This window comes from Mercenaria mercenaria, chromosome 3 (genome assembly GCF_021730395.1).
Source record: "Mercenaria mercenaria strain notata chromosome 3, MADL_Memer_1, whole genome shotgun sequence".
NCBI lineage: Eukaryota > Metazoa > Mollusca > Bivalvia > Venerida > Veneridae > Mercenaria > Mercenaria mercenaria.
In genome coordinates, this window is record NC_069363.1 from 89,312,409 (window position 1) to 89,324,755 (window position 12,347).

Consider the following 12,347-nt stretch of genomic DNA (forward strand, 5'->3'; position numbering starts at 1 on the left):
GGCGTCGGCGTCGACGTCGGCGTCGCACCTTGGTTAAGTTTTTGCATGCAAGTACATACAGCTATCATTTAAAGGCATATAGCTTTGAAACTTATTTATTCTTTTTCTAGGTCAATTACCAACCTCACTGGGTCAAGTTCCATAACTCTAACATGTATTTTGAGCAAATTATGCCCCCTTTTGGACTTAGAAAATTCTGGTTAAAGTTTTACATGCAAGTTACTATCTGCAAAACTAATGCAGATATTGAATTGAAACTTCACATGTGTCTTCGGGGTTATAAAACTAGTTGATAGCACCAAGTCCCATAACTCTGACCTTCATTTTGGCCAAATTATACCCCCTTTTGGACTTAGAAAATTCTGGTTAAAGTTTTGCATGCAAGTACATGCAGCTATTACTAAAAGGCATATAGATTTGAAACTTATTTTTTCTTTTTCTAGATCAATCACCTACCTCACTGGGTCAAGTCCCATAACTCTGACATGTATTTTGGGCAAATTATGCCCCCTTTTGGACTTAGAAAATTCTGGTTAAAGTTTTGCGTGCAAGTACATATACGGCTATTCCTAAAAGGCATATAGATTTGAAACTTATTTTTTAGCTCGACTATTCGAAGAATAAGTAGAGCTATCCTACTCACCACGGCGTCGGCGTCGGCGTCACACCCTGGTTAAGTTTTTCGTACCAGTCCACATTTTGACAAAGTCTTTTGAGATAAAGCTTTGAAACTTTCAACACTTGTTTACCATCACCATGTCCAGTTATAGGCAAGAGTATATAACTCTGTCAAGCATTTTGACTGAATTATGGCCCCTTTTGACTTAGAAATCATGGTTACGTTTTTCGTACCAGTTCATATTTTGGCAAAGTCTTTTGAGATAAAGCTTTGAAACTTTCAACACTTGTTTACCATCATCATGTCCAGTTGTAGGCAAGAGTACATAACTCCATCAAGCATTTTGGTTGAATTATTGCCCCTTTTTTACTTAGAAATCTTGGTTAAGTTTTTCGTACCAGTCTACATTTTGACAAAGTCTTTTGAGATAAAGCTTTGAAACTTTCAACACTTGTTTACCATCACCATATCCAGTTGTAGGCAAGAGTACATAACTCCATCAAGCATTTTGGCTGAATTATGGCCCCTTCTGACTTAGAAGTCTTGGTTAAGTTTTTCGTACCAGTTTATATTTTGTGTAAAGTGTTTGACATATGGCTTTGAAACTTTTATATCTTGTTCAGTATTATAGTCTCTATCAATAGGCAAGAGTACATAACTCTGTCATCTTTTTTGGCTGAATTATGGCCCTTTTTGAACTTGGAAATTGGTTCTGTTTTCATATATGTCCATGTTTTGTCAAGACTATTTGACATATAGCTTTTAAACTTTAAACACTTGTTTATCATTATGATTTCCATCTGTAGGCAAGTGTACATAACTCTGTCAACTATTTTGACTGAATTATGACCCTTTTTGGACTTGGAAATTAGTTAACTTTCATACAAGTCTGTATTTGCCTAACATATAACTTAATAACATATTTGCCATCATGGTCACACATTGCCACTTAGTGCAAGACTAATCGAAATCCACAAATACAGGAAAATCTTTTGTTTAATCCATTTTTTTCTTTTGTCTGAAAATCTATGGAAATATTTTGACCCCTTTCTTCAATCAATTCTTCGAATAGTCGAGCCCGCTGTCATCCGACAGCTCTTGTTCTTTTTCTAGATCAATTACCTACCTCACTGGGTCAAGTCCCATAACTCTGACATGTATTTTGGCAAATTATGCCCCCTTTTGGACTTAGAAAATCCTGGTTAAAGTTTAACATGCAAGTAACTATCTCCAAAACTACTACAGATATTAAATTGAAACTTCACATGTGTCTTTGGGGTTATAAAACTAGTTGATAGCACCAAGTCCCATAACTCTGACATGTATTTTGGGCAAATTATGCCCCCTTTTGGACTTAGAAAATCCTGGTTAAAGTTTTGCGTGCAAGTACATATACGGCTATTCCTAAAAGGCATATAGATTTGAAACTTATTTTTTAGCTCGACTATTCGAAGAATAAGTAGAGCTATCCTACTCACCACGGCGTCGGCGTCGGCGTCACACCCTGGTTAAGTTTTTCGTACCAGTCCACATTTTGACAAAGTCTTTTGAGATAAAGCTTTGAAACTTTCAACACTTGTTTACCATCACCATGTCCAGTTATAGGCAAGAGTATATAACTCTGTCAAGCATTTTGACTGAATTATGGCCCCTTTTGACTTAGAAATCATGGTTAAGTTTTTCGTACCAGTTCATATTTTGGCAAAGTCTTTTGAGATAAAGCTTTGAAACTTTCAACACTTGTTTACCATCATCATGTCCAGTTGTAGGCAAGAGTACATAACTCCATCAAGCATTTTGGTTGAATTATTGCCCCTTTTTTACTTAGAAATCTTGGTTAAGTTTTTCGTACCAGTCTACATTTTGACAAAGTCTTTTGAGATAAAGCTTTGAAACTTTCAACACTTGTTTACCATCACCATATCCAGTTGTAGGCAAGAGTACATAACTCCATCAAGCATTTTGGCTGAATTATGGCCCTTTCTGACTTAGAAGTCTTGGTTAAGTTTTTCGTACCAGTTTATATTTTGTGTAAAGTGTTTGACATATGGCTTTGAAACTTTTATATCTTGTTCAGTATTATAGTCTCTATCAATAGACAAGAGTACATAACTCTGTCATCTTTTTTGGCTGAATTATGGCCCTTTTTGAACTTGGAAATTGGTTCTGTTTTCATATATGTCCATGTTTTGTCAAGACTATTTGACATATAGCTTTTAAACTTTAAACACTTGTTTATCATTATGATTTCCATCTGTAGGCAAGTGTACATAACTCTGTCAACTATTTTGACTGAATTATGACCCTTTTTGGACTTGGAAATTAGTTAAACTTTTCATACAAGTCTGTATTTGCCTAACATACAACTTAATAACATATTTGCCATCATGGTCACACATTGCCACTTAGTGCAAGACTAATCGAAATCCACAAATACAGGAAAATCTTTTGTTTAATCCATTTTTTTCTTTTGTCTGAAAATCTATGGAAATATTTTGACCCCTTTCTTCAATCAATTCTTCGAATAGTCGAGCGCGCTGTCATCCGACAGCTCTTGTTCTTTTTCTAGATCAATTACCTACCTCACTGGGTCAAGTCCCATAACTCTGACATGTATTTTGGCAAATTATGCCCCCTTTTGGACTTAGAAAATCCTGGTTAAAGTTTAACATGCAAGTAACTATCTCCAAAACTACTACAGATATTAAATTGAAACTTCACATGTGTCTTTGGGGTTATAAAACTAGTTGATAGCACCAAGTCCCATAACTCTGACATGTATTTTGGGCAAATTATGCCCCCTTTTGGACTTAGAAAATCCTGGTTAAAGTTTAGTGTGCAAGTACATACAGCTATTACCAAGGCATATAGCTTTGAAACATATTTGTTCTTTTTCTAGGTCAATTACCAACCTCACTGGGTCAAGTCCCATAACTCTTAACATGTATTTTGAGCAAATTATGCCCTCTTTTGGACTTTAGAAAATTCTGGTTAAAGTTTTACATGCAAGTTACTATCCCCAAAACTAATGCAGATATTGAATTGAAACCTAACATGTTTCTTCGGGGTTATAAAACTAGTTGATAGCATCAAGTCCCATAACTCTGATATGTATTTTGGTCAAATTATGTCCCCTTTGGAACTTAAAACTCTTTTGATATTTAACATTTTGGGTAATAATTTCCTGCTTCTGTGACAATATTTCGAATAGTTGAGCTTGGCTGTCTTACGGACAGATCTTGTTTTTCTTTGCACTTACATTTATCACTCAAGTTTATATTGTCATCATAAGGTTTGAATATTTGATTAATGTAATAGATAATTTGTTAAATCATTTCTCCTTTATTACCTCCCTTTGTGACTCTAGCAGTATAAGTTCATGTGCAACATTGAAAATAAAGGTTTTCTAACTACTTAATTAATCATATAATTTTCTACTTTATGTGCGGATGTGCAGGCTGATCTTGGTCTGTGCTGGTCACAAAGACAGAATCACTTGCCGCCAGCAGACTAAAGGTTAAAGCTATTTGGTCAAAGGTTAAGGCCACAGAACACTGGAGACTGAAAAGTACTTACTGTGCAGGTTACAGCTGTCATTGGAGGCATATACTGGTAGTTCCTGTCTGTTTTAGTATGGCAGCTGGTAGTTAGCCATTTAACTGTCTGGTATATTTCTGTCCACAGCCCACACCTCTGCCACCTTATAACTTTTTTCTTGATGGTCTGTTATAGACAGAAATGATTGACACAGAAAACCAGCCTTATATCTAGCTTGAAGCCTTTATTATAAAAGAAAATGTTTTCATTGAGTTGTCACAGCTATATGTCATGAAAACTTAAGCCATCTATCTTGCAGTCCAAGATGTTGTAACCATCAATTTCGAAATATTTGGTCGATTTCTTTGCATTCCTTGAAAAACAGCTCAGTTTCATAGTAGCCAATGAGAGAAGGGCTCTTGGGGTCATATGATCTGACTCCACGGTGTCATCTTACCAGCAAATGAGGTGCTTTATAATCATCATTGCTGGTAAGGATGAAAGAGAAAAATGAGATAAAATAAATCTGAGTTTGGACTAAAAGTGACATTAATATTGTGAGGTAATAAAATGTGGGACTTTTACAGGACTACCTTTAATTTTAAAGATAAGTGTGGCTGATCTGGTATTGTTGTTCCCACATGCAAAAGGGAATTAGATGATAAGAAGTAGATAAAGAAATAGATAAAATTGATTAAGCCCGGGAATTGTTCAAAAACTTGGTTGTGACATGAATAAAGCTGGGCTGTAATTAATTTGAAGCCTGATGTCCACAAGGGAAATATATGGGAATGGTTTAAAAGGTGTACTGAAAACTTGGATTTTACAATTCATAACTGTTGCAATGGTAGTTATAAGTAATAATATTGCGGTAGATATTGTTAGCAATAATACTACGGTATCAAAGAGGAAAATTTATTGAATAAAGAAAGTTTATCGCATTTATAGTACAATAAAATGTTGTAGGTCATGAAATTTGACATCTTTAGCAGGTAGTGTTTAAACCGGAATATAAACGTTTATTAATTAAACTGTCAAGATATTTCTTTAAATAAATGGGAGATATATAGGTGGAGGCGGCCTGATGAAAATCACTATAACAGTAAATGATAGTGAGAAGAGATAGTTACTGCAGGGCGTAATAAGAGACAGTGAAATATCAAAACAATTAAATCAGAAATGTAATATTTTGCGAGGATACAACTGTGAGGCTTAATTAACTGTGGATATTGGAAATAATTTTCCCTTTCGCTAACAGTGATCGTGGTAAAAATCTGCAACTTTTCGAAAATATTTCAACTTAGTTATGCTTAAAATATTTTGAACTCGGTTGATTCTCCTCATCATGTTTCAGGGTCAGTTATTTTTTTCTGTTTTTGTGCAGCAAATAAATTGTTTGCTTGTATAGAATGACACTTAACTCCACTGTGTTGCTGGGAACATATGGATTTTTAATTTCTAGGCAGGATTACTAGTATTGGATTATTGAAATAAGTTATAACTCACAGTGTAGTTCCAGAAATATAAACACCCCCAAATATCTGTTGTATGGATTATAAACAGAAATTATTTGTAGAGCTGATCTAAATATAAGTGTTTATCTTACAACGGCTGCCAACAGAAATCTGCTGTTCTGCAAGTGTATGGAATTTCTGTAAAACAGCAGATAGCGGTATGAAAGAACAATCTTAGAGAAAACTTTTCTCCATGAACAGTCTAGCTCTGGTTTTATAGAGCTGATAAGCCTTTTTGCCTGTGGTGATGATTCACTTTGTGTTTGTATGTTGAAAGGATATACTTTAGAATAAAAAGTCATTCTAGCGCCTTTGTTGTGGCGGAAAGTGTTTGTGGATTTATGTATATTATTGGATATTAATTTCTAGGTTATTAGAAATATACCAAGCAGGTGAGATATTTTATATTTTTGATGGTGGTTATTTATGTATTAATAGTTTTTATATTTTCTCTTCAATGTTAGTATACATCAGAAAAAGAGCTTGCAGTTCTTTGAAAAAAGCGGTGACTTTTTAAATTAGTTTTTTGTTGCTGTGAATTTTGCTGACGTATTTTGTATTTTTAGGGAATTGATTTTGAGATGCCGTTAGGGATAGCAAAGACGCACTTCACATATTTCAGATCAGTTTCTTAAAACGTGAAGCAAAAAATGAATTTGCAATAATTCATATTTCATTTTTTGCCATATTGTAAAATATTTTGCTAAATGAAAATTCAGATTGTGTTTATGAGGTAAAATATTTGAATTTAGTGTGTTGCTCCCGAGTCAGTTAACGTAATGTATGGGTATTTTCTCTGAAGAAAATTTTGTGTTTAGTAACTTGCAGTTACTATTTAAATTCAGTAAATTTTTTGATCATACAGTATTAGATTATTTAGAAATACCCCTGTTGGCTGCATTTTTGTGTAGATACAGAATTGGCAGGGAGTTGATTTTTAATGTTTCATTGAAGACAGAAAAAAGAGAAAAAACATCCTCCACTGTAATGACTGCTTTATACATTATTCATAGACAGAAATCAGAAACCAAAAAACAAAAACAAAACATGATGATTGAGTCATCAGTAGACATTCATAGAGAAATGCAACATGCAATGCAGTCAGACATTGCATGACAAATTATATTGGCTTTCATGCTTGAAAATATGTTATAAAAATAAACTGTTGCTAGTGTTATAAATGTTATGCTTCAGGTGACATCTGTTTGAGTAAACATCAATTAAGGTGGACATGCACGCAAAATGGCCGTGATCAAGTAAACATGCACATTCTGTCAGTAAACACATTCTGTTGAAAGGAATAATTTGCAGTTAGATAGCATTTGCATCATACAGCAAAAACGCTTGAATTATATCAGGACATTTTTTAGCTTGAGGAAGCTTCCTTTTACCAAGCATACTCCCATCCTGTATTTTATTGTATGTTTTATTGTATAAAGCCACAATGGCAGTTTAATTATCTTTTGTTATCTTAATTACCTTCACCTTCAGTTAATTAACAGGCCAAATCATTTGGCAAATGCATTCCAGTGCAGAAGTAGTTATATCCTTTTCCTTTCTGAAATTCTTTCATTCTCCATTTTGTTAGTTATTGACATATTTTTACCTCCCAGTTGAAGAGCTGTGGTTTATTTTCTTCTTTTGCGAAGTATCAAATAATATTTTACTGGGCATTTTATTTCCATTCATGTGATAGATGGTTAAAATCATTATCAGAGTGTGAAGAAAAAAATAATATGTTGGTTTTAGAATCTTGACATATATTTCTTTCTTTCAGGGTGTAGAATAATAAAAACATCTGTTTAATTGACATGACCCCATTATTTTCCAATGTCAGTTACAAAGACACACCTGTCCACTGAATTTAGGTATTATAGTGTGTCTAGATCTGCATTATTCACCATTCAGTCAGTATCTTTTTGGTTAAAGCACCCCTTTTAACAGTTAATGGAACTGTCCAAAATGAAAGATGGACAAGTTCATTATAGAAATTTAGCAGGGTAAGGGAGTGTGTCTTAAGTATGTTTACTTACACTGAGGGAACATGCTGGTTTATCTTAATTAGATTTGAAAAGGCTTTCATGTGTTGTTGCCATTTTTGGGAAATTTTAGCTAATTTTTCAATTTCATCTCGGCAAAGGATATATTTTGAAGACTTTCATATTTATGTAGATGGCATTAGCCTATGATCTTTATCTGAGTGTTTGTTTGTGTTAAGCCATGAGGGATTAATGATGTTTAGTGTTCCAGTTATTTAATGGCAGTCTTGTTAACGTTAGTATTCCTGGATTCTGTGCCAGGAGAGACATGTATTTCTGCCCAATTTGAATCAGATGTTGAAGTTGAATGACTTCATATTTATTAGTTGTCATCTTTCATATTGTTGCTGTGAATATTTACCTGTTCTTGAGATCAAACTGCAGGCAACTGTAATGTTTCATTATAGTCTGTTACAAATACAGGCTTTAAATTTTTTTGTTAGCTCAATACAGCTGCCCAAATACATGTTAAACAGATTTATTTGGCAGATCCTTCTTTTGTTCACTTACAATATGTATTTTTTTTTTAATTACGTCCCTTTTACGTTTATATAAATAGCTTATTTTAATAACTTTTTTATTATTGGCCGTACGGAAAAAACGGGACCACTTTTCTGTGGTACAACATAGATGGTACCTCCCAATTTTTAGGTGTATTTTGACATATCTATACCTTGTAAGATTTTTTTTTTCTTTTTGGTTAAATTTCTTCCCTTTGTTATTCCTGTCCTTTGGACTTAGATATTTTTTCTGAGGACCTTCTTATCCTCAAGTGCAATGATAACAGGTGAGCGATATAGGGCCATCATGGCCCTCTTGTTCTGTAAAGTTATAGCAAGTTCAGGTCATCCCAGACATTACACAGGAAGTTGAACACCTGTATACATGTAAAAAGGTAGATATTATAGTTAGAAACTTGATCGTGTTCATGACTTGTAAAAAATGTTGCCAGTGAAATAGATTAATATTGAAAATTATAGTTTAATCTTTGAAGTTCATCTGAGCCAATGCTCAGTTTGGGATGTAAAAGTATACATGGAGGATTTGGCATTATTTTCCCCCTATCTTTCTCCATCATTCTTCATTCTTTAAACAACTACTTGTTACAAACTTCTTTGTAAACATAATAACATGGTTAAAAAAGCACTAATTTCAACACTGCACGTGAACTTATACAGTTATAACCATAAAGGGAGGTAATAAAATCTAATTTTTCTAATTGAAGAAAATAATTGCACAAAATAGGAATGAACAAGAAAATTTATATATTTCATGTTCATAAAAAAAAAATATGGTGCAACCACATTATAAGCAAAAACATTCAATAAATATGAACCTTTCAGCCAGAAAATTTTCTAAAACAATGAAAGGTTACATATAATGCCATTACTGGAAGGGGTTTAGATGAAAACTTAAAATTGAAGTTTAGGTCTGTGTGGATGATTTACATACAGACCCAGTGGAACATCTTGAATTGTATTCTGAGACTCCATGGCTTCCAAATGCAGTTTTATAAATTGAATCTGATAACACTCATAAGAAGGGAAATATCACAAAATGCACTAGTCTTTTTACTGTATTAAATAAGGGGAGACTGTTATAGAAAGTTGTTAAAACCAGAATAAAAACAGGATTTATAAAGAATGAAGAAAGAAAATGAAGAGGAGCAATTGCACTAAATATTGTGTCATATAATTTAATGAAAAAAATGTAAAGGAGAATGATTTACGGGGACAGGTATAAGTTATTAGCAGATCGTTCTTCTTGGCAACTGTAGTTAATAACCCGTGTGACATGGAAACATGACCAAGGCGTTGTAATTGCTTTCATTAAATAACAGAAGCTGTTTTTATTGTAAATAGGCAGGCATGTTTATGGTAATTTTGAACAAGCGCTTTGCTTTTTCGTTTTGGACAATTAAATTTAATGCTTATTGTACTGACATTTAGAGACAAGCGGTGAGCGTTTTTAAGGTGCAAACGGATTAGCGTACATAATACCTCATTCATCATTTTAAATTTAGAAAATAAATTGTTTTGTCAGTATCATCACAATTGCAAGTATACAGTAGAAATAATTTAACAACTGCGATCTTTTCTTTTGCCAGTTGGTAGCAAGTGATTCTGCCTTTGTGACCAGTGCAGGATATCTTGGTCTCACTGTTATCTATTCAGTCAGTTAATTGTAAGTTAACACCCCCTTGAATAATAAATGGTACAGTCAAACGTTGTTCAATTCCGACACCGCCCTTCATTCAGCCCAGCAAAGTCCCTGTATAATGTATTTTGTTCATTGGCTTAAACTGTATTAGTAGAACAGATTTTACCTGGCCCGTCAAGTTCAAGCAAACAAAGTTTAACTGAATTAAAAGCAAAGAAATAGGTTTCTGAAGTGCATTAGCCGGGTGTAATCGCAAAATATCTATTTCCACTGAAAAGGATAAGGTTGGAATATTACTGAATATTACTGATATTTCAGAGTACATTAAAAAATGTTTCAGTTGGAAGTCTAAATGGGAAAAGCAAAATGTACAAGTTGTCAAGGGTTCCTCGTGATCCAAACAAATTAATTAAAAAAGATATAGTTTCTTGCTTAACATGGGTAGTCGAGGAAAGTCCCCACCTGGAATGGATGGAACAACTTATTTCCAGCTGAGCCCAAGGCAGGAGTCATATTTACCTCTCCAGCATCCAGTCTAGGCCGATACTGCTGAGAAACAGTACCAATTTAAGTATATCACCTAGTCAGGATATAAGTCATGATCAAGAATCGAACCAGGACTGCTGGCATTGTAGTCCAACCTGCTAACAGGACTGTGCAAATGACTCCCTTGTAAACAAAGGGACTTAAGAAAGTGGCTGTGGCTTTGGGGTCAGACAAATTGCTCAAATCAGCCCTAAGTAAACTAGAGCCATCCGTGCTTCAGTGATGTTTCACTGTATATAGTCGAACTTTATTCGGTCAAACTCGACTGGACCGGCAATGTTTTTTACGAGTAGTCGACAGTGAGAGCAACCGAAACAATATGCAACATAGGGGTTTTGGCGAGACTTGATGAGGAGGACAAGCAAATGTTGGTGTACATTCTAATTATTTTAGTTTGAGCGAACAAAGCTTGACTGTATATGAAATCATTGCAAATTAAATTAAATTTGTTGAGCGCAAGAAGGGGCTATCAGCATTCTCTTTACATATGTGGATAGCACTGTCTGGTGCTCAACAGACTCACTGAAAGGTATGTTTCCAATGTTGAGATCCAGCTATGAATTAAATTTCAAATGATTTTTTAAAAAAAAGAAATTAACAAAGGAGCAAAATAGGACATGGTTAGAAAAAACCGTCTTTGGAAAATTAGTTCAGTATTTGTCCTGTATACATTGATTCTTAAGGCAGACAATTATGTATTGAAGGGGAAGAGTTGATTAGTTTTTGTTTTTACTGAAAATGAGGTAGAATTTTTTTCCTATGATTTTTTTTATGTTGCATTTTTGTACAGCATTTATAAACATTTATTTTACCATTATGATAATAAATCACAAGTTTACTGCTGTAAAAATTTAAAAAATAAGTCATAAAAATTAAGATGAAGAAATTATCTATTGGGTGCAGATGTGTAGAATCATAAACAGCCTATCTAGAAATAATTTCCATTCAAGTGCTAATGTTTAATTATCATAGGGCATGATGTCTTTTTGCAATTTAATGCTTAGTCATGCCACTTAATTATGAAATAATTCATTAATGTCCTGGATATCTTTCTCCTGTGATGAATTCTGTACACAGATTTTATATTAGAATATAATTATTTTCTGAATTTAAAGCATGTGATCCTTGTTTGCGATTTAATTTTTTTTTACATTCTTCACACAATATTATGGCTCTTATTTTCTGCAAAAAGTGAAAATATTTTTCTGAAGACTGATTAGACTATACCATACCATACCATAACAAACCATGCCATACCATTCCATGCAATGCCATGCCATGCCATGCCATGCCAATGCCATACCAATTACCATACCATACCAAACCATACCAATTACCATACCATACCATACCATACCATGCCACATGCCTATGTTTTCTCAATAAATTGAACCATTCTGTTTTATGATCTTTACTCTTGGAGATTAAAAGCCCTCTGATAAAATGGATTTCTGGGTTCCCAGTTGTTATAACATACATTTAAAATCTATATTCAGTCTGTTGAAAGTTATCTTCAGCCAGCTAACCAGAATGATGGTTGAAAGATAATTGTTTTTCAGAGTTTGTGTTTTTTTCAGTGATCTGTTTTAGCATCAGGTCCTGGGGAATTTATGTTTAGATTGCCAGATTGGCAGAATCTGAATTTTTGTCAAGTTTGAAAATATTTTTCTGTGAAGATAAAATTTTGTTAAGTAATGTACTTTAGTGCAATTTATATCTTTTTCTGTTGATTTTAATGATAAAAAAACTAGTAAAATTGAACTTCCTGTCGAAGTAGGTGATAATCAGATAGTCATTCAGTGATGCCTAATGAGATAGATTATTCATTAAGTATATATATATGTAGTATGCAAATGTTTTTTTCTCACAGGCAAAGCGACCAAGTTTTGAGTTCAACATCCTTGAAAGTGAAAATACAGATTAGCAGTCTGA

The 12,347-nt window shown here is 33.7% G+C and overlaps 1 protein-coding gene across 5 annotated transcripts in view; it reads left to right on the forward strand.

Annotated features, from left to right (window-relative positions):
* LOC123524117 (heparan sulfate glucosamine 3-O-sulfotransferase 5-like) overlaps positions 1-12,347 on the forward strand; it is a 257,617-nt gene that overhangs the window by 172,110 nt on the left and 73,160 nt on the right. Inside the window, exon 1 of one of the 5 annotated variants that reach the window (XM_045302059.2) lies at positions 5,038-6,062. The exons of the other annotated variants lie outside the window; for them this stretch is intronic. The gene's annotated coding sequence lies outside the window, so the exon portion shown is untranslated. Of the gene's footprint in view, positions 1-5,037; positions 6,063-12,347 lie in introns of those variants that run through there. 5 annotated transcript variants of the gene reach the window in all.